Genomic DNA, 27,160 nt, shown 5'->3' with positions numbered 1-27,160 from the left:
CTGTCTTCAATGAGAAAATATCCTAACTGTGAGCACCAAGCAGTCTTTGATGTTTCTTGGAAACCCTTGGCTGATCTACCTTGATAAACACTCATGCATTTATCTGTTACCAGTGCACTGCATTAAGACTCACCAAATACTGCATGCATGCTGTGCTGGCACATTTTGTGCAAGCCACACGTCCAAGGGTGTTCTTGCAAGAAGTTAGAACAAATGTCATCCTGCTTTGGGGATTTACAGGACACAGCTGAGCTGATTTCAGTCAGTCTAACACAACCCACACTGTTCTCTCACATGAAACACCTATTCAGCACTAGAATCCACACACCTGCTTCTGAACCAGCCTCATTCACTGTTTGATTTATTGATCCATTAAGTGGGCTTTCAAACCTTACAAATAGCCTCAGATAATCATTTCACTCCCTTTCTTCCTCTGGGACAGCAAAGGTCAGTTTCTGTTGTAAGCTCTTAGCTCCAATCTGGAATTAGCTGGAGATCATTAGCACTCAATATAAATTCAGCAGAAAGTTTGAAATGAGCTGGGAGTCCAGCTGGGCTTAAACAGCACTTCCATCCTGACAGTGGAGGGAACTCTACCTCAGCTTCTTTTTAGTGTCAGAATTATCTAATGCCATTGTTGCTGCTGTCACTTTGAGGTATTCATGTAAAGTTAACACTGCTGGTTGCTTTAAGGGCTCCAAAAAAAAAAAAAAAAAGAACTCAAGAACTCATGAAAATCACCCATGGTGTGCTTTTGCTTTCTTCTATGCCCACACAGACTCCAGTTGTACCTGTGCTTTGGAGGTGAGTGATGAAATGAGAGCCTTTTCTTTCATGCTCTGAGGTTTGTTAGCATGAGAAACCACTAAATCAAGGACTAGAGTGGCAGCTCCTCAGAAATCTACTATTCATCTCAGTGACTCTGAAAAGCTGTTTGGCTTTTCCTGGCTAGCCATCTGAATTATTCAGATAAATAATTCCCTTCTGGTTATTTTTTTTTCCCCTGTCAACAAGTGACAGCTATTAATCTAAAGTTGCTTTCTAGGTATTCTGCTTATTTCATCTAGTCCGGTTTTCTGGGGAATACCCTCTTCCTATTGCTCTTTAAAATGCATTATTAAAACATAGGAAGGATTGTTTAGATGTAAGAAACAATAAATAAAATAAACTCTTTAGCTGAAACTAAGTTTCCTGAAACCCTAAAAAATTAGTGGATCAATGCAATTTTAGGGCTTTAAAGGAAATGAAACAGTTGTAAAGACGTTGTTGCCACCCAAAGGGTGACCTGCAGTCACCTCTATAGGTCTCAGGATGCAGGGAAGGCTCACTGAAGGCAATTAGAAGCAAGAACAGCTCTCCCAAACTCTGTTTTTTGCTTGTTTGCCCATCTGTGGGAGAGATGAGGAAAAGATGAAAGAATCTGATGTAGGAGCTGGTAAAAGGACAGGAGACAGAGCTTTTAGAGGAGCATGGAGAAGGTGTCCCTGAGGAAACAGCTGCTGGACTGAGAGAGGTTTGGAAAAGCGAGCAGAGAACTCTCTCTTGTTTCTTGGTTTCACTCGTGCTCAAGAAAAGAGCTCCTTGTACATTTCTGTAAATAAATTAGGCAGTGTCAGAGAACACCAACCACTTTCCCTCTGGAATGGGAGGGGAAAAAAGTTGTTCAGCTTTTCAAAAAGTTGTTCAGTTTTCCACCCAGTTGTGTGTACAATACCTGGTACTTGTTCTCTCCCTCACTTTGCCTGCAGTGCAAGCCATTGCTACCATCAACTCAGGGCTGCTGTGAAAGAAAATCTGACTCCAGGCAGACATTTCCTGTTGAAAGATGAAACCTTACATTTTAGCTGTGCTCTTACTTTGCTGACCCAAAAATAAGTGCTCAGAGAACAGCTTAACCTTTTCTGATTGTAGGGAAGGGAATAGCCAGACTGTACTTTAAGAAGAAAACTCATATATTTCTTCAGAACTTCCAAAGACTTACAGAATTAGCTATGTATCATTTATAATGCCCAATGACAACTCCTTTTTTTTTTTTTTTAATTTTTAAATGCAAGTTAGCCCTTTCAGAATCTGAAATGGCATCTGAAATGAGTTGTAGCACTAGTAAATAGTTATTTGTTGTTCTCCATTGTAACAGTACTCTTTTGTGAGGATTCTAAGATTTCTTTTGGAATTTGAAAATGGCTTGGAAAAAATGGAATGGATAGGAGTGAATTTTGAACTCAGAGGTGGTCTTGGGTTGCAGTTGGTGTCAGTTCAATTCCAGGATTTACCTGCAGATGGTATCTGCAGACTATTCCTTGAGGGTAATGAAATAAGAATCAATGAGAATAATCTCTTAATTGATTGTTCACTCTTTCCCTGTTGGTCACTACAGAGGGCTCATTAATATGAGTGTTTTATTTTATGAAAGTGCTATCCTGTTTAACAGGAAAAGGGAAGCTATTTAAAAATAAATATTTTTTCCCAGCATAAGAAATATTTTCTCTGTATTTTCTGTTGAGTTAGAGGCAAAAAAGTTCAGCTGAAATTGTTTTTTTGGCTGCAGTTTATGTGAGGATTGCTTAAGAGAACTGTCAGTGGTAAATGTGCTGGCATAAATGTCCTGCCACTTTCATCTGCCTTTTTTTTTGGCCTTCAGAAAAGAATGGTGCCCCCCTCATGAGGGTTCCCATAACTTTTATTTTGCAGTCTAGCTGAGAACCTGATCCCTGGGAATACAAACCAACCAGTTTAGCTTACATGGGAACCAGGACAGGTGAAAGAAAATAATGTTGGGATATTAATGAGTTTTGTTGTTTTTTGAGAAAGCCAAGATTTTATGTGGAAAGAAAACACTGAGAGGGACCATCCTTTTTATGTGAAACTCCTGTTTTTATTAAAAAATAACAGGAAATAGAAATTCTTGGCAGTGTTGGTCCTCAGAAGTAACTCTGAAAAGTCATAACCTGTTTCAGAGTGTGCAGGTAGCTGTGAATTTAGAGAGAAGTGAAGGTAAGGGTAGGAATAGCATGTCCAAACAAACAACTTTAATTGTGCATTTTTTCAAGTGCTGTGTGATAAACAGGTCACACTGCAAAGCACTGTGAGATGTGTCTTCAGAAGTGATGGGTAGGGTTCTTCAAGGCACTTTCACAGGTAGATACAACCCCATTTAGAAATGGTGACGATTTTCCAGGTCAGAACACACATCCAGTGATATTTGTGTGTGTCCATGGCAGCCATGGGGAATGGTTAACTGGGGAACATGCTCATACATGAAAATCATCTTCTATCCCTTCAGCAAAAAGGATGAATTTTCCATCTTGGTGTTGCAGGAAGAAAGAATATGAAAGGGAAATTGTTTCACTGGCTGAGATCCTGAACATGGACAATATCTGTGTAAGCCTCCTTGAGAAACAACTTGGGCCCAAATTATTTATTTCATCCTAGATGGACCTGAAAGAAGTGCAGTCTAAAGAGGCATAGCCCTCTAAAGTCTGTTCTCTCACAGCTTGAATGAGTGCACTGAGCTTTCATGAATCCTGACAAGCATAACTGGGATTAGAATAAAGTAAAATATAATGGAAGTTCTTTGTGTATGGGAAAGTTTCCACAACAGAGAGCATAATGTGAAAGATATCCTTGTAAAAAGGAATGTAATTTATGTATGGTTTGCAATATTCTGTGCAAAATAGTCACATTGGGAAAAAGCCTGAGACAATGCCAGTAAGGCTTTTTGACTGAAGATGTGTTTTAAATCCTTTTAACTTGGTTAACTTAACTTTTATTTGTCCCTGCCATGGCCAGGGGCACATTCTACTTGAGCAAACCTGAACTAGAGGAAAGTGTCCCTGCCCATGACCAGGAGCCTGGAACTGGCTGATCTCAGAGGTGCCTTCCAACCCAAACCATTCTGTGATTCATTCCATGATTCAAGATGAATTAGAGTAAAATCATTTTCAGATATAATGACTCATTAAGGAAACTGATGTTGAAACTTAATCACTGTGAAACTTGGAAGAAGAAAATAGAGTAAGACTGCAGGATGGCAACTCTGAAAATGTATTTTATGTTTCATGTGCATAAATATATTTCTGAAGGTCTCAAATACGTCCTGAAAATGTTCAAGACACCAAGATAAATGTAATTTTGGGAAAGTGAGAAGAGTCCTTCAGCATTAATTAACACAGCTTGTCATAATTACATGAATAAACACTTCCAAAACACTTTTTGAGAGTGTCAAAAGTCTTTCCCTTTGTCACTGCTGATTGGAGATGCCAAAATATTATCATGACACTTGAGCAGCCCTGCAGCCTGCTTGGCCACACTGCTGATATATGAGAAATAACCTGAGGGGGATTTAGTGAGAGCAAAAGGACTGACTGGTGTTCCCATGTGTTTATTTGATTTACTTTTAATAACTTAGCACATAAATCATTCAGACCCAGCTACTCAGATTTAATAGTGAGCCACAGTAGCAGCTCTAAAGATTTTTGGTTTTCTTTCACTAAGCAAATGTTACTGAACACATATTTTAAGTTTACATTCTTTCTCTGCTCAGGGATTGCTCACTTCAGAAATACTTTAAATTATGAATAGAAATTAGAGTGCCTAGTACTATTTAGTCTGCATAGTCATGATTTAAAATGGGATTGCATTCCAAAGGGCAGCATGGTATAAATATGGAAGATCTATGTTTTTGAGATTGTGATTAAGTTTGGTTTGGATTTTATAAGTAAAATTATTCAGTTGGTTTTTACCACCTCTCAAAAAGGTTCATCTCCTTTTCCACTTCTCCCTTTCCCTTCTCCCTTTCCCTTCCTCCTCATGCTTAACCCAGTGATTTTGGTTGCTTGGTTGGTGTGGTGGGTTGACCCTGAGCTGGACAACAAGTGCCCACCAAATCTGCTCTGTCACTCCCCTCCTTAGCAGGTCAGGGGAGAGGAAAGGTAAGGAAAAACCTCAGACTGAGCTGGAAAAGGCAAAATTTCCTTATTTAAGTAGAAAAATTACAAGTAGCTGATTAGAAGGAACCCAAAATCTGGTGTATTCCACATTTTTAGGAAGAGCAGATCTATGCTTTAAATAGAAGGTCTTTAATTTTTGCACTATATCCAACAGTATCCACAATCAAACCTGGAATTTTGGGATGTTTCCCTGATTTCCTGACATTCCTGTCAGAGAGAGGGGCAATATAGAGAAGCAATACTGGCACTTGGTCATATCTGAATATATACAAATTCAACTTGCAGCAGGATTTCTTACATCCCATAAGGGATCCCACAGGGCAAGGCTGTTTCCTAAAAGCCTTTCTTGCCCCCTGAAAACATTCCCATGCCTTGGAAAAATCCATTCAGTTGTATTTATATCATCAAGCACAAACCAAGGTAGAGCTTCTAGACCCAGAGTCATGGAGCAGTCCTTCCTTGAATCCAGATTGCATCAGGATTAAAGTTCTGTATTCCACATTTGTCTTGAAGAGAGCTGGCTGAAAGACTCCAAAGTGGAGCCAGAGAATGAGCTAAAAACTATGTGGGCAACCAGAAGGTTCAATACTCAGCTGAGACTTCTGGTCCTCTTTTCCTAAGCAGGAAAGGTGAAGATGATGATTTTTTAAGCAGCAAAGGTATGCCTTTGATTGCTGTCCCAAGCTGCCAAGGAAAATGTGGATCTCTCTAAATATATACCTGACACTCCTTACAAAGGGAGATTCAAGCTTGGCTTTCTCCACTTGTGTATTATTTTTAGCTTAAGTGAAATTAGTCCATCTGCTTGTTTTACTAGGAATTTTTTAAGAAGAACCTTTTAAAAAAAAGAAAAAGTGGTCTTTTCTCTTTTATAGTGAGCACACATTCATCCAGCCCATTTTTTCTTATTTTAAACCAAAACTAATTACATACCTTTTCCATATATAAAAGAAACATATGCATTTTATTATATTTTCATATGGTTGAGGCAGTCTTTCTTCACAACCTACTATGGGATGAAAAAAGAGAGCTGTGGATGCTCTTTAGAGCTGCAGCCATCTTTATGAACCCCTATTTATTAATTTCCTTTCCTTCTTTTCTCCAGAGAGCCTTGAAGGTGGCCAGGGTCATCACAGCAGACTAAAAACTGAATTGAAGCCTCAGGGGAGGTAATGTTACTTTCTCCTTCCTCCCTTGTTCAATCCTGACAAGCTAGCTGTGGCTCTCTGCAGATTAGGGACATGCAATATGGCATGGGAGGACAGACCAGGTTTCAGCATGTCCTTAAACTTCATTAAGGATCTTCCCTTCCCATCTGATTAGAAAGATTTTTGTTTGCATCTGAGCTGTGGTAAAATCTGGGTCACTGGGTTAATGGACAATAAGGAACAATTTATATATAAATCTCTCAAGTGATGATAAGGATGTGGAATAGATTTTTAAGTCTGTAAGGATTTGGAGGATGCTGTTTTCCCTTTTTGTCTCTTGCTGAGGTAGAACACACTTTGCTCATTCCAGTTTTGGAGGCATTTTAACTCCCTAAATAACCAGCCATGCTTTCACTTGCCCACATTTTGTATTTTTCTTTTAGCTCCTGTGTAAATCCTTTGGTTGCTCAGTGAGTATTTGTGAGCATGAGCAGCAAAGCTCCCTCGGAAAGTGAGTGGCCGATTTAATGAGTGTTGAATGGGTAACCAAAACAAAAATGTTTCTTTTCCACTTCACAAGAGGGAGCAGAGGGTTTGCATTCAAGCCATTTTAATCATATCACTATCATACTGTGCCCTTTATCTAGAACTAAATATCAGCCAAAGTTTACTTGAAAACGAGCCTGGGTTTTGCTCAAATAAGTTAATGAACCTTTGTGAACTTCCAACACTGGGCTGAATTTCAACTTTGGAACAATACTTGAAGCCAGGTGAGTTTTACTGTAAATATTTCCACCGTGGTTCCAGCAACAATCTGAACTTGTTTAACTAAATGCTTTTGTAACAGTGAGGACTGGATGACAGACTTTTTGTTATGAAAAAACCTGAAAAGTAAGAGCAGTGATAATATGCTACTGGTGAAACTGTGTGCTGCACTTCTACAAGTGCAGATTGAAATGTTAAATATAAATGTTCTCTTTCTTCATCTATACATATTCATAAGAACCAATAGAAATGAAATGTCCTCAAATTAATTGCATACTTGCAAAAATACTGAATGTGCTCTCTGTATAAATTTATATTTATAAAATCTAAAACAAAATCAGTGTTACTAGTTACACCATTTCTAATCTCTTTTTAAAGGGTTTGAACTTAAATATAACTCCTTACAGAAAAAAAAAAGATAATAAATTGGGTGATTCAGTGCAAGAACTAAACATCACCTCAGAAGCAACAGCAAAGTTTGCATACTTCTGGTCAACAGACAAGAGTACAGAAATCTGTGTCCACCCATAAATCCCCCTCTGTCTCTACCCTCCTACCCAAAACAATTCTTGGTTTCATAAGCAGATGGAGTTAGCATGGGGATGCCTTCACACAGCAATGCAATTGCTTCAAGATGGACCACAGTGCTTGACAAAAATAAATAATGAATAAATAGACTAGCCTGAAACGTGGGGATTTACAGAGTGATCAACCACCATTTTTTGAAAAGCATTTGAAGTTTGTTCCAAACAGTCAGAAATGCAGTAAATACTCATAGCCAATTACCTAATTTAAGGTCTGTGAGCATGGTGGAAAAATAATGGAACAGTATTGGGATGAATACCCTCACAATGGTGCAAAACTGGTGTGACTTGATGAAGAAATAGGTAATTATCAAAGTAACATCCACTTGGAGCTCTTACTAGGTGTTGTGGTATTCCAAGGGTTAATGTTTGGTAAGCTTCTTTTAATTGCTGAGTAAAGTTTGTGTGAAAGTTTTCTTTCTATAGCATTAATCTATAGATTAATGTTTCCTGTGTTTTAAGGACATGTTCCCCAGCCACAAATGAGTGGTATAAAAAATGTTTAATTAGAGTCAGCCAGAGCCTGCTGGCAAGCAGTGACCTTACCTTCAACCCAACATGCTGGATAGAGAACTTGCAGTCCTTTTTGTTCTCTCCACGTCAGTTTCAAGCCTAAAAGGCATTAAATCTATTATTTTGCATATTCTGCTGAATGTTGACCATAATAAGGGAACAGTAATATCTCTGTTTTCCAAGCAGGTTTTTGTTATTTCCTGCTTGGAATTTACCGAGAGGGTTGTGTGTTTGTGGAAGGGGAGACAGAGACACAGAGGGCTGAAAGTTCAGCAGATTTTCCCTGAGTTTTGGATTGCAGCTTCTGTTTTGTTGCCTGTACCTAAAAGCAAAGCATTAGCTAGTCTAGCCTGATTTTAATGTGACCACTGCACTTAAGGCTTCCACTCACCACTAACTACTCCCTGAGGCATTTATTAGTTCAGGCATGAATTCCATAAATTACACAGAGGGCACGATACTGTGTTTCAGTTTATCATCTAGATATGTCTGTGTTTTTAATCTCTCTTGGAGGATGGAAGCAGAGGGTTTACCTCTTTTACCATGCACTCTCCTGTCTCCTAGTAAAAAACAAGCTTTCCTAGGAAAGCTTCTCGTGCTGCAGTGCAGAAAGGAAGAAAATCTGTCTGCCATTATATGCTGATACAATTAAATACATGAGCTGGCTCACATTGACTTGGCTTGGCTGCAAGTCAAGAAGGTACCCATAAAAAACTCTAAAATCTGTGTGTGCATGCATTCATGTGTGCCTGTGTATAAAAAAATAACTGGGACGTGCCAATTATTTTTCTCCTGGTTTTAAAATGGGACTCCACACTCTTATCAGTGCCAAAAGAAAAGAAAATAAACCAAGTGTTTCTTTCTATCCTCCTTGCAGCCTTTATCAGCTTGGTAAACATACACTGGGAAACCAAAGAGAAACTCTTGGTGTTCTTTAGCAAAAGGAGTGAACCAAAACCAGACTTTCTGAGAGTTTATGAGAGCATGTAAAAAGATCATTTCCTGCCAAAGTCCCTAGCTATAACAGGAAGATCAAAATGTCCTGATTGGGAGATTGTGTTAGTCACAAAATATGATATACACGTTGCATTTTGGAGCTATCATCTACTTAACACTTACTGTTGCTGGACTGGGAAAAAACAGCCCATATGTTGCTACCTTATTGAGTGCAGCAGTAATAATGAAAAGGGCACAGGAGGTGGAGGGGAGAAGAAAGTTAGTGCTGGAAGTAGCCAGGATTGTGCTGAGAGGACAATGCTGGAGTGTGAGTGGAATTCCCTCCAGTTACCTCTGGATCAACTCAGCCCCACTACCTATGAACTTCTGGCTGACTGACAGAAAAACAAGCCATGCACCATTCTGCTTCAGCAGAGAATAAAGCCAGCTCAGCCTGCCAGCACTCACTGTCCTGCTCTGCTGCCCTGGTGCCTCTGATGCTTTTATTTTCCAGTTGTTAAAGCAGGAAACAGGGTCTGCTGCAGCTCCTGGGTCATTTGCCAGCCTGTTGGAGCCCTCCTGCAGATGCTGAAGGTGCAGTTATGTTTTTCAGTGCACGTGTGATTAACCCAGGTTTAATATCAGCTCCTCAGCACACATGGAAATGCTAAGTGTGTAGTAATGAGTAGGACAGGTTGGAAGTTATTTATCAAAGCTGTTTTTAAATGTGAAACTGTTCATTCCATGTTTTACTTGGAAATTCAATTATCTATGGAAAGAAACCCAAAAGGTGCCCCAGTGAAAAATCTGTCTGGGAGTGTGGCTGTGATGACTAGTGAAAACTACATTGGATTTTTTATGCACCCCTGTTCCCCTGTGGGCTAGGGCTCAGACAGCTCTGATGAAGCACCAGGTTCAACAAGAGAAGGCATTGTAAACCATCAAAATGGAAGTTTTTTGATCAAGAACCCCAATCAAGAGATGATAATGCAGTGACAAAAGGCATTTTTACCATGATTGTGCTGGTGTTGTCTCAGTCACTTTTTTTTTAAGCAAAGGTCTTACTTTTAATTTTTAATGCAGTCAATTTTTAATGAAATCAAAAGTTCGTCTAAGAAACATGGATTAAACTATCTGACATTTATAGAAAAAGAATTCCTGACTTAACAGTAACCAACAAAGCAGAGCTTAATTTGTGCTAGAGTTTTAACTGGAAATACTGTTATTTCTGCTCTGGTGCATATAAATGTGATGGATTCCTACTGTGAGGAAGACAGAAACTAGAGGGAGTAATGGAGCTGCTACATTAAATCAGCCCCATCCTTGTTTCTGCAGCTGCTGCTGTTTGGTGGAAGTCCACACAGAAGTGTGTAATATTAAGGAAGCAAAAGAATCATGAGCTACATTGAGTGTGATGCTGATAAAAGCCAAGAATTTTTACCATTACTTTCAAATCTATATTTTTTTTTATGTTCGTGTATCCTGCAATAACTTTTTATTATCAGGTTTTGTCTCCACATCTTCCTGTGACACTGATGTCTACAGCTGCATCTTGATGGCAGAAGCAGATTTGAGTTTTTTTTCACATTTTTTTCCCCTCCTTTTAGTTCCTGTCTTGAGTTTATCGTACTTGTATTGCTGCTGATCTCATCCATCAGTGTTTTGTGTGACAATTCCTCAGGGGTCCTGTCCACCTTAGATGCCATTCCCATGTCTTTCTCTCCATGCATTTGCAAGTAGGGTGGTAAAATTCCTTCTTTATGAAGGAAAGAGAGGGACTTGGAATGTGAAGGGCAGCTTAAAAGATTGCCAACCCTACAGCAAGATGTGGCTGGCTGGCAAAGGCTGTGACAGCCTTCCTGAGCCAACCCACCTTGTTCTGCTCTCAGTCTGGGTTCACTTCCCAGTTTGCTTGGAAGACAGAAATGTGCTGAACTACAGAAGCCTTGAAAATCATTTTGTCAGAGATTTGTGCATGCAGACTGCTCTTTTTGCTAGTAATATTGAGAGGACAATGGAAGTGCTGACATTGTAGAACCAGAGAATCATTTAAGTTGGAAAAGACCTTTAAGACCATCAAGTCCAACTCTTGTCTCTGTTTTACTGTTTTAACTGTTTAACCACTTTATCCTTGTGTAATCTCAGCCTTTTATTTAAAGAGGACCCCAGCCTTAAAGAGCAGAACACAGGTTACAGGAGATTTGTTTCAACATAAACAACATCTTGAGAAATGTTCTTTGTAATCTATTGGTCACTCACAGTTACTCAAAGTGCAATTCTAAATAGAGTTTATCTTTTTTATTCAGTAATGTAGGTTTTCATGCCTTGTTCCCATTATTCCAACTGAGATGCCCATTAATCTGGAATTCCTATTATCACCATACTTTGAAATAGACCAGATTTCCACCAGAAATCATATATTATGTAAGTCTTCTCTCAGTTAGGAGAAGAAAAAACCCCAAGCACTTTGGTGTCTCTAACTGTGCATTCTATAAAACAGGGTTTTGTGTAGTTGAGACAAGTGAAAAACATTTTCATCCATCCTTTTAAAAGAGAGTGGCTTTTTTATTCAGCATCCTTTTGATTCAAACCTCTGACTTAATGCCTTCCTTGATGTGTTAGCACTGAGGAAGACAGGATATCTCTGTGTGAGCTAAGGGGTGGCTGCAGACTCTTTCACATCATTTGGCTTCATCACTGAAACATCCACCTCTGCTTTTGGCAGGGGAAGAGGGGAGAAAAACCTACTTAGGACTGCACTTTTCTGCTCCTATAGCATTTCTGCATCCTATAAGGTGCTGATTTATGAGTGTTGTTTTTGGGACTCTCAAGACACTACAGATAATGCTGTGTACTTCCCAGTTATCCTCCAGAGCCCATACTGCTCCCTCTCTGCCAGGCCCTGGGGACCCTGGGGTCAAGGTGGCTGTGGTGGTGGCATTGCCACAGAGCACCTCTGTATTTCCTCCTGAGACTGAGCTGCTCCCCAGGTGCTGGTGGTAGAGCCTTGGGTGCTGGATTTGCTCAAATTGACTGCCACAGTTGCAGACCCTAGAATCATTTGGCTTGGGAGGGACCTTAAAGATCCAACCTCCCTGCCATGGCCAGGGATGATTTTCACTGGATCAGATTGATTAGATCCCCATACAGTCTGGTCTGGAATGCTCCTAGGGGTGGTGCATCCACAACTTCTTTTGGCAGCTTGTTCCAGTGCCTCACTACCCTCACAGGAAAGAATTTCTTCCTAATATCTAAGCTAAGTCTTTCAGCTTGAAGCCATTCCCTCTGGTCCTGTCACTCCAGGCCCTTGGAAACAGTGTCTCTCCATCTTTCTTGTAGGTTCCCTGGTGCTGGAAGGCTGCAATTAGGTCACTATGAAGCCTTCACTTTTCCAGACTGAACAGCCCCAATTATCCCAGCCTTTCCTCACAGGAGAAATGCTTCATCCCCCTAATTAGCTTGCTGGTCTTCTCTGGACTTGCTCCAACAGGTCAGCAGAGATGGGGTGTAGGCTCACAGTTTGTGGTAATTGGGAGTATCACCCCCAATGGGCTACAGGTGTGCAGGACAGGTGAGCAGCATTGAAGGTAAGGAGTGCCCAGGGGCACTGACCAACCACCCAAGGGAGCAGAGGGCACACAGGTGCAGGGCATCAACAGGAGGGGATAAAAGGCTGGGCTGAAGGACAAGAAGGGCAGATGCCTGCAGCCTTCTGGAGTGGTGTGGTGTTACTCTGGGTGGGCTGAAGCCTTCTGGAATTCTATGGAACTCTGTGTGTCGTGGTCATCTCAACTGTGCCATGTGCCACCACTGACCAGCTGGGAATACTGGGAAGCCAAATCACTTCTTCCACCCTTGGCTGCTGTTGTTACCAGACATGTAAGTCAGAAGTGTCTTGATTTGTTTCAGGGGACATTTGTGGGGAAGAGAAATGCAGAAGGGCTTGTGTTTCTAAAACTGGTACTTTATAATTGATAAAGTAATATAGAATTCACACCACTGCTTTGGGTCTGTCTTCTAGGCATGCATGTACATCCTGACCATTGGATTTGTTTAATTGTGTGCATTTCTGTGAAAGTAATTAATGTTCTGCATTTTGTGACAAGTGTCCTTCACCAAGCTTTGTCTTTCTATTCTGATCAATTCTACCCTAAGTGCACAAGTGGCTTTCTTTAGTAGGTCTACATTACAGTCTCAATTGTAAAATAGAGCTTTGGGGGTTTTTTCTCCCATTCAGGTTAGATAAATAAGACAAAAGGAAGGAATGTTGTGACTGCACTATAGTTTTTGTCCTTTTTCCCCAGGTAGATGGATCCATTTTATGGTTTATTAAGAGACACAGTAGTTTTCATGTGGATTGTAATCTAGATGGTTTTATATGGTCTTGAAGACATTTGTTTGTTTTTATCAGCTGTGTGTCACAATTACTTGCTGTTTTATTTCTGTTAAGTGTTTTAACGTGCAGGTTAAAACTCTGCTCAGATGCTGTCTTTGACTGAACCTTGGTGTAGGCTCACAGTTTGGGGTGATTGGGAGTGGCTGATGGGCTACAGGTGTGAGCAGCACTGACAGCAATGAGCCATGGAGTGCCCAGGGGCACTGACCAACCACCCAAGGGAGCAGAGGGCACACAGGTGAAGGGCATCAACAGGAGGGGATAAAAGGCTGGGATAAGGACAAGAAGGGGAGGTGCCTGCAGCCTTCTGGAGTGGTGTGGTGTGACTCTGTGTGGGCTGAAGCCTTCTAGAATTTTATGGCCATCCTCTGTGTGTTGTGTCCGTCTCGACTGCCACATGTGCTGCAACAATGGGGTTTGCTGTGAATAATTTCGTAAGAACTTTGTAATGATTTAATTAGAGCAAAGGTTTATTTTTTTTTTAAGCTGCGAAACATGGGAATAAATGCAATGCAGAGTCTTCACACCTCTGTGTGGGAAATGGTTTTCCATGTCACACAAAAATGCTGCTGGCTGACAATAGATGTCTAATTCTCCACCCAACCTGACACATAAATTTGCAGGATGGCTTTTTGGAAGAGGAAGGGTGGCCATGTCTCAGCAGGATGTTGCTGAGATATTGCAGTAATGTTGGTGTCTGACAGTTGTGGCATTTTTGGTAGAGTCTGTATTTAGAATCTAGGGCCTTCAGTATTGAGGTATTGTAGAAAGAAAAATGTGATTATTTGGAAAAATAGCCAATATTTTCTGAAAATATTTTATTTCTTTATATTTTGAAATGTCAAAAGTAATTTTTACAATACATTGTGGTAGTCAATATTTTGGTGAGGCTTTTCCAAATAACTCTGCATTTCATTATTTTAAAACTGAGGGAGTTTGCAAAACAATTCCAAAATTTATTGCAACTTATTTTTTTTATTTGCTTACTTCTTTGTTCAATGTTTAACACACTGACAATTAACAGTTGGCACTGCCAAGTGTGCCCACCTCTATGATTATAGCTTTGGTGAACTTATCATGTAGAGAGTGAGTTCTAAAGACACATTCAGGGTGTTCCTGTTCAAATTGTCTTCCAGGAAATATGTTTTCCAGGTAGATAATTCCAGAAGAAAATGTACCATCACACTAGAAGGGCATTAAAATATTATTTTCTATCAACAAAGAATGTGTTCCATCCAGATGCTTTAACTGGAGGAAGGTCTTTTCAAAGAGAAAGTGCTTGAGATGAAGCTGTTTCTTTTTGAGGGAAACTTCTCATTTTCCATTAGGTGATTGGAAACCAAGGGCTATTATCATGATTGCTTTTATTTTATTCCCCAGCCATGACTGGGAGTCAGGAACCACACCTGCAGCAGCATGACTGCTGAAATGTGTGCGTGCAAGTGATGTTTATGGCCAAAGCTTCCTTCATTAGAGCCCTTCTGCCTAAGGAGCAGCCAGTCTGGTTGGCTGACAGATTAGACATCATCAAAACTATTAAAATTCCTCTTCAGCCAGCCAAGTGGTTGTGTATTCCCACTTCATCCACACCCCAAATTTCCCTGTCTTTTTCCCGGACATCAGAAACTGGTCTGTCAGCAGCACAGCCCAGCCACATCTGCACGTAACAAGGATTCAGATTAATAATAAAACACACCTCAGCTGAGGTTTCCTTCCCTAGCCCAGGATTTTCTAGCACAGTGTTTCTCTTTAGCAGCTCATTTGACACCGGTTGCCCGACCTCTGCTACCATAATAGCTGTTAATGGAAACTTCACCTCATGCAACGATAAGATGGATTTTTGGCAGCTGGGAGAGATTATGAAGAGTAAGAACAATCTTAGCTGGAATCAGAAGAAAAGAAAGCATCTGTACCTTGAGAAACACTCAGCTGGTTCTCATTACACACCAAGCCTCTATTTATTACAAAGACTAGCCAAGAGACAGAAAATGATGGGTCTCTGCACTCGGGGCAGGGAGACAGTGTCGGCTTGATAAATTCTTCCTTTCTTCTTGCTTGTGTGACTGCAAGTGATCAGAGCTCAAAACTACTGGCTTGCTGTCTCAGGCCATCTTCTGAGGCTGCTCTTCATCATAGTTTTCTTTCAGTGTTGCCCTGTCATCTCCAGCTGAGATTTTTTTTTCCCTTCTAAAATGGAAAGCAAAGGAGGGGAGGAAAAACAAGAGGAGGGGGGGAAAGTTCTTTCTTTTTACAGGAGTTTTACTGCATCAGGCATCAAATAAATTAATAATTTCTTGATGGACTTTGTCACTAGAAACCTCTTTTCCTAAGCATGAGTGTATGATGAGAAACATCTCAGGCCACAGAAATCAATTAAAATTCAGAATTTGAAAGCTCAGGCATTACCAGTGAAAAGCAGAAAACCTCTGTTGTAGAGAGCATTTGGTAAAAAAAGAAAAAATAGGAGGGAAAATGTCAGAGAATATAAAAAAAAAGATATTTATTTTTCCATCTTCAATCCAAGCCTGTAAGACACCAGACTGAGCTGAGCTGTCACTAAAGATTAGGAGACAACAGCTACCAACCACAAAACATTTGGATGTGTCACTGGAGGCGCTGTGAAGGGAGCCAAGTGAGCCGAGTAAACAGAATGCTGTGGCAGAAAACTTTGATTTAGTTATAACTGGGTAAACATGGAGCTTAACTTCTGTAAACAAGTGTGGAGTTTTGCCACAGACCCTTTACATCTGAAGTGAGAATTAAGTTATACAAGGCAGAGGGGAAGGCCCTTCAGAATCCCTTTTTATTTTTCTGCTGAAATTAATTTGTGAATTACAAGGGTGGGAGACAGGATTTGTCTTTTTAGCTCTTCCAAAAAGGATGAGAGGTGGAGGCTTCCCCTGCTTGTTTGATCTGTTGCAGCTGCTCCTGGAGAAGCTTTTTCCCTTGAGATGGTAGGAGATGTAGTAGCATTTTCTACATTCTGTTGAAAAAACCTGTAAAAAAAGCACATCACACAACATGCCTGCCACCATCACAACCTTCTCCTTTTTTTGTTTTTTTTTTTTCTTTTTTTTAACTGTCTGTGAGGTTGTTGCACAAGGATTCTCTAACATAATGAAATTTATGGTTGTGTAGAAATCAATACTGCTATCATTGTTGGAGGTGCCAAAATTCAGGTCAGAACTTCAGGGCTGATTTAAAACCAGCCTGTTCTCTAAGTGCCAGATGATGGTGTTTCAGATATGGGACTTCATCCACAGTTTATATATAAGGGAGATATAAACTGGTGGCAGGCAGGGACAGAATTTTCCCTGGTACAGCTGCAATTGAGTTCCTCTCTTCTCTCTAGGATATTTATGTAGAGGAAATATTGACTCCTGAGATGAATTAATTCTATGTGTCTTCTACCTGCTACCAATATTGAGAAATTTAGCCTTCTGCTCATATACAAGAGTTTAAACCTGAAAACTTAATTTGGTTAATGGTTCCATACTAAAAAACATTGCAAATCACCAAACCTGATTTTGATATACTGTTTTAGTCATGCTTCACAAAGGGGTTTTTTTGTAGCCTGAGCATTGAATCAAGTAAAAGGTGACTTGAAATAGAATTATAGAATTGGAAAGGACTTGAAAAGTCACCTAGCTCCAAGCCTCCTGCCCTGGGCAGGGATGCCATTCACTAGGTCAGGTTACTGATCCAACCTGGCTTTGAACACTTCCAGAGGTGGGGCATCCACATATTCTCTGGACAAAGAGAGAGTTTTCAAATCAGTGAAAATATCTTTGATCTTTTCACAAGAAGTGCTTGCTATAAACAATAAACAGGATAGACACATATCTGCAAAAACAACCAATTCCTTTTAGGATATCTTACTCCTTCTTATCCACCTATGTGGGTCTGGACCCTGGTTTGTTGAGGTTTTCTGCTGACAGCCCGGTTGGATTTTCCAGGCAAAGATATATGGAGGAAGTTACATCTACTGGAACTGGAGCTACTTCAGAGAAGTAGCTGTGCAAGAGATGACTTCTGGCACTGCGCTTGAAATTGCTGGAAAAAAGAAGGAAATTCTTCACAGACTTCAAAGATTTGTGTTTATTTAAAATGGGACTCCATTTTGCTCTTTTGCAGCCTTCTAAATTGTGGCTGGAATTGGAAGGGAGTACTTTTTGTTGTTGGGTCTATGAGAGCAGTCAGTGTATTTTTAGAATACACAAAAAATCTTTACTGGGGTTTTTAAAGAAATATATTCCACTGGATCAGGTGTGGAGGAAAAGTTTGCCCTGCAATTGGTCTGAAATAATTTCTGGGATAGTGATTGCTCTGTTGGTAAACTGTATGTCAAAGAACCTCTCCATTATATAAATTCTACTGGAGCTGTTGAGCAGTTCTATGCATGTCACAGTATGAAGAATTGATGCTTTCTCTCGAGCTACCAGTGGCTACTGGGGATATTTCTCCTCAGAGACACCTTCGGCTCGCAAGCAGTTACTATTAAGCACTCGAGATAGGCCCATGCAAAGCAGAACTCAGTTTACCTCTAGCAGAAAAGTCCAGGCGATAGTGAAGAGGAAGAGAGTGTGTTCTGCCGGAGAGTTAAATCCAGAGTTTATTCCAAGGTATTACAGTTCCGAATCTCAGTACTGCTCCGAACAGACCCCCACCGCATGGCCGCAACCCCTTTTAAGCTCACAGGAAGGTCGGGGGGGGGAACAGGTGAGCTACCAACCAGGTGGGAGGGGGAGGGTCTCAGGGAACAATGACACCTGGACAGGCCAATGACCGCAGGCCTGAGGGGCATCTTTTGAACTTACTGGTAAGGAGACAGGCAAGGAGGAAGTAGTCACAGCTGAGGGGAAGAACCTAGCTTTACGCCACAACAAAGAACGGTGCACTGTGATGGTGCAGCAAAAGAAAAATACCACCCAGGCAATTCTGAAATGTTTGTGTGTAAATGAGTTTTAAGAGCTATATTTGATTCATAAGGATAAATTTTATCCCACAAATAGACACCCAAAGTGTTGCTTTAATTTGCAGTGCATTTCAAGTGTTTTTATCCTCCTAAATAGCTACTTTATTTAAGGTATATATGAAATCTTACTTTTTCTCAAAGGCAAGAGACAGGCACGTTGTCTTCTTTCAGAAACCATTTTTAAAAGGGGATGATCATCCATTGCAGGTTCCTCTTCCAGTCTTGCATTCCCCTCAGCCTTTCCCAGAATCATCTAGAGCTAGAAGCAACCAGAAAGATAAACCCATCCTCTAACACAGAGACTCACCTCTAACCTTTATCGTGTGCAAGAGAATGAATGGAGCAAAATAAAAGACCCCACCCAACCATTTGCATGATGAATTCTTTGTCTTTAGATAAATTGTTTAAGAAGCTTTCATACACACCCAAGAATCTCTCGTGGCCTATGGGTTTAATTTTTGGTCTGACTTGAATTGCCGGGGGTGAGACCAGACATAAGGAAAGCTTTGGAGTGGTCCAATATTTGTTATTTTTGGCTGCTAGTGATGAAAATCTCTCTGAGCAGGTGTGTGTCATGATATGGCAATCCATGTGTCAATGTCTCAAACAGAATCTAGGAACAAGACCAAACCCCTCTCTCTGTACCACAATTATTCCAGCATATATTGGTTTTTATTTTTAGTTTCAAATGCAGCTGCAAGTTTTTGTCCCAGCTAAGATCTGGCGAAAGCAAAAGATATTAAATTAAAAAAACAACAGGATACTTTCCAAGGAGCAGAAGCAGAATCTCATTTGGATTATACAAATGAGACAATCCACTAAATGAAAGCAGGAGAAGTTTAAAATCAGACTTTCCATTTTGGAAGAGCAGTGTGAAAGTAGCTTTGGAAATGACTATAAACAGCTTTTGGAAAGGGGTGGTGCTGGAGGGTAGAGGACTGTTACTTGGCATGGACAATCCTATTAATAAGAGAATTTCTTAAGTCTTTGTAAATTTTCCTGCTCCTGTTTTCTCTCTTGTTTTACTGTATTTCATACTTGGGCAATAGAACTTGCAAGAAAAGTATAATTTTCCTCGAGCTTGAAGCTTTTATTTTTGGTATAGCTGAAACTTATCAGTGGAAGGGAAAGGTGAGGAATTGTGACAGTCAGGTTAAATGTCCTCTCAATAATTCCTTCTGTGTCCCATGGACACAATGGGTAAGAAATGTCTGTGTTAGAGCAGTGAAGTAGGGACAGCAACCCTGACATGACTTGTGGGGTTGTGCTCGTGCCCTGTGCTGCACAAATGCAGGAATTTGTACTGAAGTGTCTAGATCATCCTCCTTATATATCTAATCTATGGTAAATATTTGTAGCTGCAGTTTAAAGTTTACATTCTTTGACTATAGAGCATGCTGCTTACTGTAAATATTAGATGCTGAGAGAAGAGCTTTGTAAACCTTGTAATATCACTTTGTGTGTGAAGCCTTCTCAACTAGAAACAAGCACAGATCACCTTATGTATAACTTCCAAGATTTCTGAAATGTGTTCTTTGTGCTCAGGTTTTTCATGCATGTGTTTGATGTAACATAGGCCCATTGTTCAATGCTAAATAACATAAACCACCCTTCACTTTGTGAAAGAGTTACATTCTAAACCAGCTGCTCAGAAGTTAAATGAATTTTAGCTGAATTTATTAAGTGGTAAGGGTTTTTTATTTTTCTGGTGTGTGTGGTGAGTCAAAGGGGAACTAATTATTTGAAGAAGTGGTTATCAACCAGCACTGACTTTGATAAGCCAGGGATTGTAAAGATAAAACCCCTGGAACCTTTTTTATTTTGCTAAGAATGCCTCTGTATTGAAACAGAAAATATACACAGAATGCAAATAAACCAAACCTAGATTAAATTAGTGGTTTAGTAATCTTCCCTAATAATAATAGTAATACAGGGCTGGAAGAAGAGTTAAGAAAGTCCACAGTAACAAATGCAAGAAGCCATGAGGGCATGAATTAATGATGCAGAATCAGCTGCTCACAGATAATAAATATCTAGGTGAGGAAAGAGAGAGCCACACAGATTTCTGATAATGAATGTCTATTGTGATACCCACCAAAATGTCCATCTGGCAGGGTTGTCTAAAGGCACAGTAAGAACTGAGCTAGATCTGGAGCCAAATTTAAAAGTGCCAAGTAAAAAAGAGCAAGATGTTTTTATGAGTCTTGAAATGCTTTCACAATTTAAGTGACAGAGAAGGTGTTGGGGAGAGGGGAGCCACAGAGAAGGCACAGCTACAGATGTGTGTGTAGACATGGCTCCCTGATGCTCCAGCAGATCTGCTTTCATTTCTACCAGCTGAAAATCTGACCCCTGGCACTTCCAGGCTTCCTTGTGGAGCTTTATGTGATTAGAAAACAGAATTAATGACTGTGAAGTGTTTGAAGAGGATGGGGGAGAAATTGCATTGCTAATAAATGTTGTGCATAATGCAGGGTTGGAGCAGCCCTGTTGTGACAGAGCTGCACATCAAGGATGATTCCTCCAGCCTCAGTGGAACTGAGTTACCTCAGGGTAAAAGAAAAAAGAAATAGTGATACATTATGGATTTGAATTTTACTCGGCTATGTAAACAACACTACTCAGCTGTATTCACCCTTTTGGTTTCTATTTTCTTTCTTCTTAAATAGAATAAGAAAATCATTCTCCAAGTTGAGCAATTAATTGCTTTGTGGAAGAATGAGATCCTTTACTGTCTCCTCCATCACACTTTTGTTGTCAAAAAGGTTTCTGCGGATTGAAAACTTGTCAGCAACTTTCAAAAATAAATACAAATAGTGATTTATAAGAGTGACAACCAAGTAAATGTTTGAAGTATTATCTTTGAACAGTGATTATTAAGATACCTGCAAGATGGAGAAAAAAATATCTTCCATTTTCGAAACCAGGAAGATAATCTGAGATTTTATTTGCACTTTGGTTTCCACAAAAGGAGTTGTACAGTATTATTTCTAGTATAAGTCTCTACTCCAATTTCAGTGCTTTGGAGAGAGCACCACAGAGAAGGTGCTGCATGTGTGTGGCTCTGAAAAGAGTATTTTCCTTTAAAAGGCTAGGGTAGATTTAACTGGAAAATGAAGCTCTGTTTGGTCTACTTTGGGGACATAATAGCATAATTACCTGAGCCTTGCAGCTGGCAGACTTTTCCCATGCAAATCTGGAGAGCTCTTACAGGGCTTAATGAAGATTTTGTGCTCTGATCAATTATCTGCAGGAAATAGCCCCGCTGTAATTGGCAGCCTAAAAAAAAGGGAGTCAATTAGCACCATCTTTGTGGGACAGCAGCCCTCCTTGGTGGGCAAAGCTAAGGCAGTGGCATGTTTTCTTTGGAAAACACCATTACAGGTCTGATCCAGCCTTGCACTGCTTTTGTCATCAGGGAAAAAATGTAGGGGCACCAAAGAAAAAGAACAAAATACCCACAGCCACATTCCTAGGCTGAAAAATCCTTAATGCTTCCATGGTGGGAGGAGCAGACAGACCTAAGTCAGGGCAGAGGACACACAGAGCTGGATGTGACAGTGATTCCAAAACAGAAAATAAGATCAAAAAGTGAGAGATGCAGTAGCTTTCCAGTAGATTTTAATTTCATCACAGTTTATTGGCTGCTGGGGTATGTCCCATGCAGTTCTGCACTGAATGTAGTGTTTTACAAGGAGGTTTGATTTGTCTCTGCAGTAAAAGCCACTGATCAAAAGCTCCTGTAATCTTTGACCATTGCAGAGCTTTGGGTGATTGCTTGTTGCATATGTGATGAAATGAAACAAAAAAGAAAAATAGTGCCAAGAGGTGGCCTGTGCTCAGCCTAAACAAGTTGTATTGAGAAATAAATAGGATTTAGTGTTAAAAGGCTGTTGTGGGTTTAATTTTCAGATTTCACGAGGGCTAAGTATTTGTACAAGTCTTTTTGTTTCTGTAGTGAAGTATCAAATTGGCAGTTTTCCAGGCTGCTCTCCACAACACACAAAATTGATTGTGCTGCTAAAGCACTTACTCTAATTTGTAGGAAAAAGGAGCAATGAAAACTCCACCTAAAAGTCAAAATGGGGGGTGGGTGGTGGGAAGATACTTGTAATATAAATAAAATAACAAGTGCTCTTTTTTTATTGCCTGTTAATTTTAGACGATGAAAAGATGCCCATTTTCTAGAATCCATCAGGAAATGTTGAATTACTGCATTTGTATTTACTTTGGAGAAGTAAAGGCAAAAGAAAGGAGATTAACTAAAAGCTATAACGCTGATCTTCAAAATTAAATAGATAAAGAATCATCTAAAGAGTCTGTGTAGCTGCTGGTTGTTATGCTAAAATCATAATTAGGCTAAATTAATGCATCAAGTAGAAGTTTAATCATTAAGCCATAAATAAATTTGAAAAAATATCCCAAAGCCACATGTAAGGAGATATCCCAGGGGATCTGTAAGAGAGCTGGTCCTTGTGGGCAGCCCTGTGTAAAAGCACATGTAGTACAGTAAATAAGAAACATTTCTGCCTGTGATGTGAAATGCAGCTCTGACACATTCTGGGCAGCTCTGGTGTGAGGTTTCTTTGAAAGAAGTGTTTGCTGTTTCACAAAGTAGCTTGGATCTTACTGGATGGCAGAGGATACTTTTATTTATTTATTTCTCTCCCAGATGATTAACAGAGTTAGCAAAGGTGGCTAGGGATTTATAAATCCCACTGCAGATATTCTCCAGGCAAATCAACTGGCTTTGGTAAATTTGGGAGAGAACTTTTGTAGGGGTTTCTTTAAAAAGTAGATTTAAGTGATTTTTCTTTAAATTGGGAAAATATTTTTTTTGTAGAAAAGTGGAAAAAAATTGTTTCTTTAATAGGTAAAGTATTTACCAGTATAAAAAATGAATAATATGAAATAATAATATTTATTGCTGTTTTAAAATAAACTATAAACTTAGAAAGTTGTTTGTTTTTTTTATTTTTTTGGTGGGTTGTAGCTTAGATTATTTAGTTTGTTTTTAGTCTCTTTGGCTCTGAAATGTTGTGGCCCAGGCCTGGTTTGATGGGTTGCAGCTACAAGTTGTTGGTGTTCTTTTGGGGGTTCAGTCTAGAGAAGGTTTAAAAAGGTTTAAAGAAAAAGGAAAAGCTATAGTCTAGGGACATTTTTGCTTTAGTTAGCTAAAAATTAATTAAAAGTAAAGTAGAGCTCTGTCTTGTTGTCTGTCTGTAGATAACACAGTTTAGGAGTGGGAATGTGAAGGAGTGAGTGGAGTTTTTGAAAACAAATTATGTGTTTTTTCTTCTCCCCCTTTCTTTCAGCACCAATCCTAAAGGTGTAAAACCTATTTCTGGGCTAAGCAGACAAATGGGGATGTGAGAATCCTAAAGTCACCCCAGGGCAGTGCCCCAGTGCAGTAATTCCAAGGTGCCTGTGCCAAAGGAGCCTGTAGCTCTGTGCAGAGGTGCTTGGTGTGGAGGATCTCATTGCAGGGAGAGCTCTCAGGGCAGACATCAGCAGAGTGGGCTCAAGGGACAGCACAGCCAGACCTGAGGGCTGTGCCACTCTGTCACGTTGGTGGGATGCTCCAGAATTAGGCACAGATCCCTGTGGATTCTCCTTTGGATCACGTGAAGTTATTTCCGTTCACCTATGCAGACCCTGAACCTTCTCCTTCAGGCTCAGGCACCTAGAACTCTGTCAAAAGTTTGAATTCTGCCAAATGTGCTTTTAGGTATTGATTTAACTTTTAAAGAGTGGAATCCCTGCTGGTGCCCTTGTTTTTGTTTGAGCAGAGCTGGGAATGCGTCAGTGTGCAGATGCATCCAGTGGGGATCGTAGCTCTGTGTCTTGGTGGTTGTGGCATCCAGTTTGGGATGGGGAGGTCATGTCCCTTCTCTACTGAAGCCTCTTTCTGGATTTAGCTGGTTTTAGACAAGGTATAAAATAGTCTTTGAGCTGCTATTCCCCATCCCAGCTGCAATCTTTCCTTTTCTCTGCCATTTGCCACGTTAGGGTAAATCCTGAACAAGAGTGCTCTGAGAATCACAGAACAATGAGGTTGGAAGAGACCTCTAAGATCATCAAGTCCAACCTATGCCTTAACATCTCAACTCCACTACACCACAAGTGCCATGCCCAGTCTTTTTTTAAACACATCCAGAGATGGTGATTCCACCACCTCCCTGGGAAGAGCATTCCAGTACTTTATTATTTTTTCAGTGAAAAATTTTTTCCTAGTATCCAACCTACACCTTCCCTGACATAGCTTGAGACTGTGTCCTCTAAGAGGGTACCCCTTGACATCCTTCTCCTTCATCCTTTTTCCATCCTGAACTTCCAAATGCTCTGAAGATGTGGAGCATCCACCTCCCCAGGCCCTGGCATTGCCCCTCTGAGAAATGTTACTCGTGGGCTCTTGTATCTTGTTGTTACACTGTGAAAAATATCTTTTGGGTGGATAAAGATCAACCCAAAGAGCTTGAGCTAATGTCAAGCTTATTTTCAGTGCTTTCTGGTCAGATGTGGCTGTGAGTGGAGAGTTTAGACATTTTCAGTGCTAGAGGACAGCCAAAGCAGTTTTGGCTTGTTGTTGATCTCGGTGCAGGTGGCCCAATTTGGCTTTAATGACTTGATTATTTTGGTGAATGTAACTGTAAATAATTCAGTCCATCTTCCCCATAAAAAGAATGGCAAGAGCAGGAGATTGTTATCTCTTACTCTGGGCTATAATTAAAGACAATTGAATGGCAGATGAGCAATCCCTTTTGAAAATCCTTCTTTTAGAATTCTAGAAGGTTATTTTAGATATAAGCTCCCTTCTAATTTGGATTGCAAGGATAAGATATTGTTTAAAAATCTACTGGAACACAAAGATATAGTTGCCCAAAATGCCTAAAAATCTAAAATTTTTTTGACGTTTTATGACTATTTCATTTTGTCATATGTTTTTTTCTTCTTCCTTCTATGCTCTTACTGAAAAGCAAGATGTGGGAAAATGATTGCATTCCTCTTAAGCTCAGAAGATTCCCTTTCAAAATTGCTAAAATACATGAAAATCAAAGGCCTGTATGATTTTCATTTTCGGTAAAATTTTTTTCTGTGGGGAGAAAAAAACCATGGAAAACCTGACTTGAAAGTTTTGTATAACTGTCCTGGTAATGTAAGACATGGTCTTTGCCCAAAACAGATAAATGAAAGTGATTGTTCCAGCTGTCACTGAATTATTTTGTTGAAAGATGCTATGTCCTAAAGCAAGAGATAAGCATTTGCATCCTATGGAAGTCTTGGCACTCTAGGAATTTTAAATGGGTGGGCTTTTTTTTTTCTTTGTCAAAACAATGTAAAACTTCCTGTGCACTGCTCTGTCCAGCAGTATTTTGTCTGGAAGTGCCAAAGGCTGAAAGAGGAAAATGTCATTTACTCCATAACCATTGCCACCAGAGAGGAGTCCATTGGTTAAGGGAGTAAAAATCAATTACAAGACAGGCAATAATGGATTGGGTTCTATCAGCCCAAGCTTGGGTCTGTAGTAATTAATTAATAGTCTGTTAATTGATAAGCTGGATAGAATTACTGATGACATGTTGGGAGCTGGGACCCACCCAGTGAGTGACTTTGATGTCAAAGTCTGACCAGATTTCTCTCCTCATGCAGTGCTAAGTCAATCTTCAAAAGCTGAAATATTTGCAAATCTCTTCCTAGATTTAGTTCACTGATTCAGTGGCCAAAGCCAGACTTACTTTTCTTTTATCTGTTCCCACTTGCTTTAATGAAGCAGAATACATCTTGCAGAAAAATATACTGGAAAATATTCCAATGCATTTAGACTCATTTCATGAGCTCTGCAGTTTAATCATACCTGGAGCCATATCCTACAGCTGTAGCACAACTTTGGTGCTGCATCAAGTAAGGATGAGCCAAATCAAAATGTAGAGCCAAGCATGTGCCAGAATGTGAGAGTTAGTTTGGTTTGTTTTGTTGTTTTTCTTCCCCTGACTTCAAGGATGATATGAGTTCTAAAGATTAAAAGGAAAAAAAGAAAAAAAAAGACCAGAAAGGCAGTATTTTTACACAGGGTATAAACTGAGGACTCAAGGAAAGAAAATTTATGATATGATGCTGTTGGGCTCTCTGTCTTCATCTCTCTATGACCTGGTTGGCAATTTCAGGAATGTTTTAAAGTGGAAGAAAGTTCTCATTAATTTTTTAATTAATAAAGAGAGCAATCAGTGTGTATGGAAAGGATAAAATTAGGGGGAAAATCCTAAAATTAATGTGAGAAAAATGAGCTCAGCTAGGGGTCAAGGGCTGAAAATTACACACAAAAGCACAGTAAATCTGGGCTCAGTTTTGGATTTACCTTATTATGGAAGTGTAAACTTTCATTTTACATGAAATTCCAATATTTATAATCATTTACTTTTGTGAATTATCTTGGTCACAAATGCTTGTGCATTTAACATACTTAGGAATTACTCTGCTGCCTAATAGCAAGAAACTCTCTAAAATTCCAGAGTTTCCTTTTGTATGCCAACCTGATCCCAGCAAGAAGAGTGAGCTGTCAAGCCATAAAAGTTAAAGCCAGTGTGATTTTTCCTACATGTCATGTATTGCCCTATAAGGAAAAGCCTTTTCATTTTCCTTGGGATCTTGCTGTCCCTGTTGATGTTTGGTGCTGCCTCCCCTCATGTTCTCCTGGACCCTCCTCCCTCTTCCCATGCTCCTGGCTTCCTTGTGCCTCCAGCAGCCATCAGGACCCTGTGTGCTGAGCTGATTTATGGACCTGTGAGTGGTGGGAGGGAAGGGAGAAGGGAGTGGAGTGTGGGAGTGGGATGGAGGGTGGGGAAGAGGGTCCTGTGGAGAAGGCTGAGAGGGAGGGAAGGAATCTGCCATAGCTC

This window comes from Serinus canaria, chromosome 4 (assembly GCF_022539315.1).
Source record: "Serinus canaria isolate serCan28SL12 chromosome 4, serCan2020, whole genome shotgun sequence".
Lineage (NCBI taxonomy): Eukaryota > Metazoa > Chordata > Aves > Passeriformes > Fringillidae > Serinus > Serinus canaria.
This window is presented reverse-complemented; position numbering follows the sequence as displayed.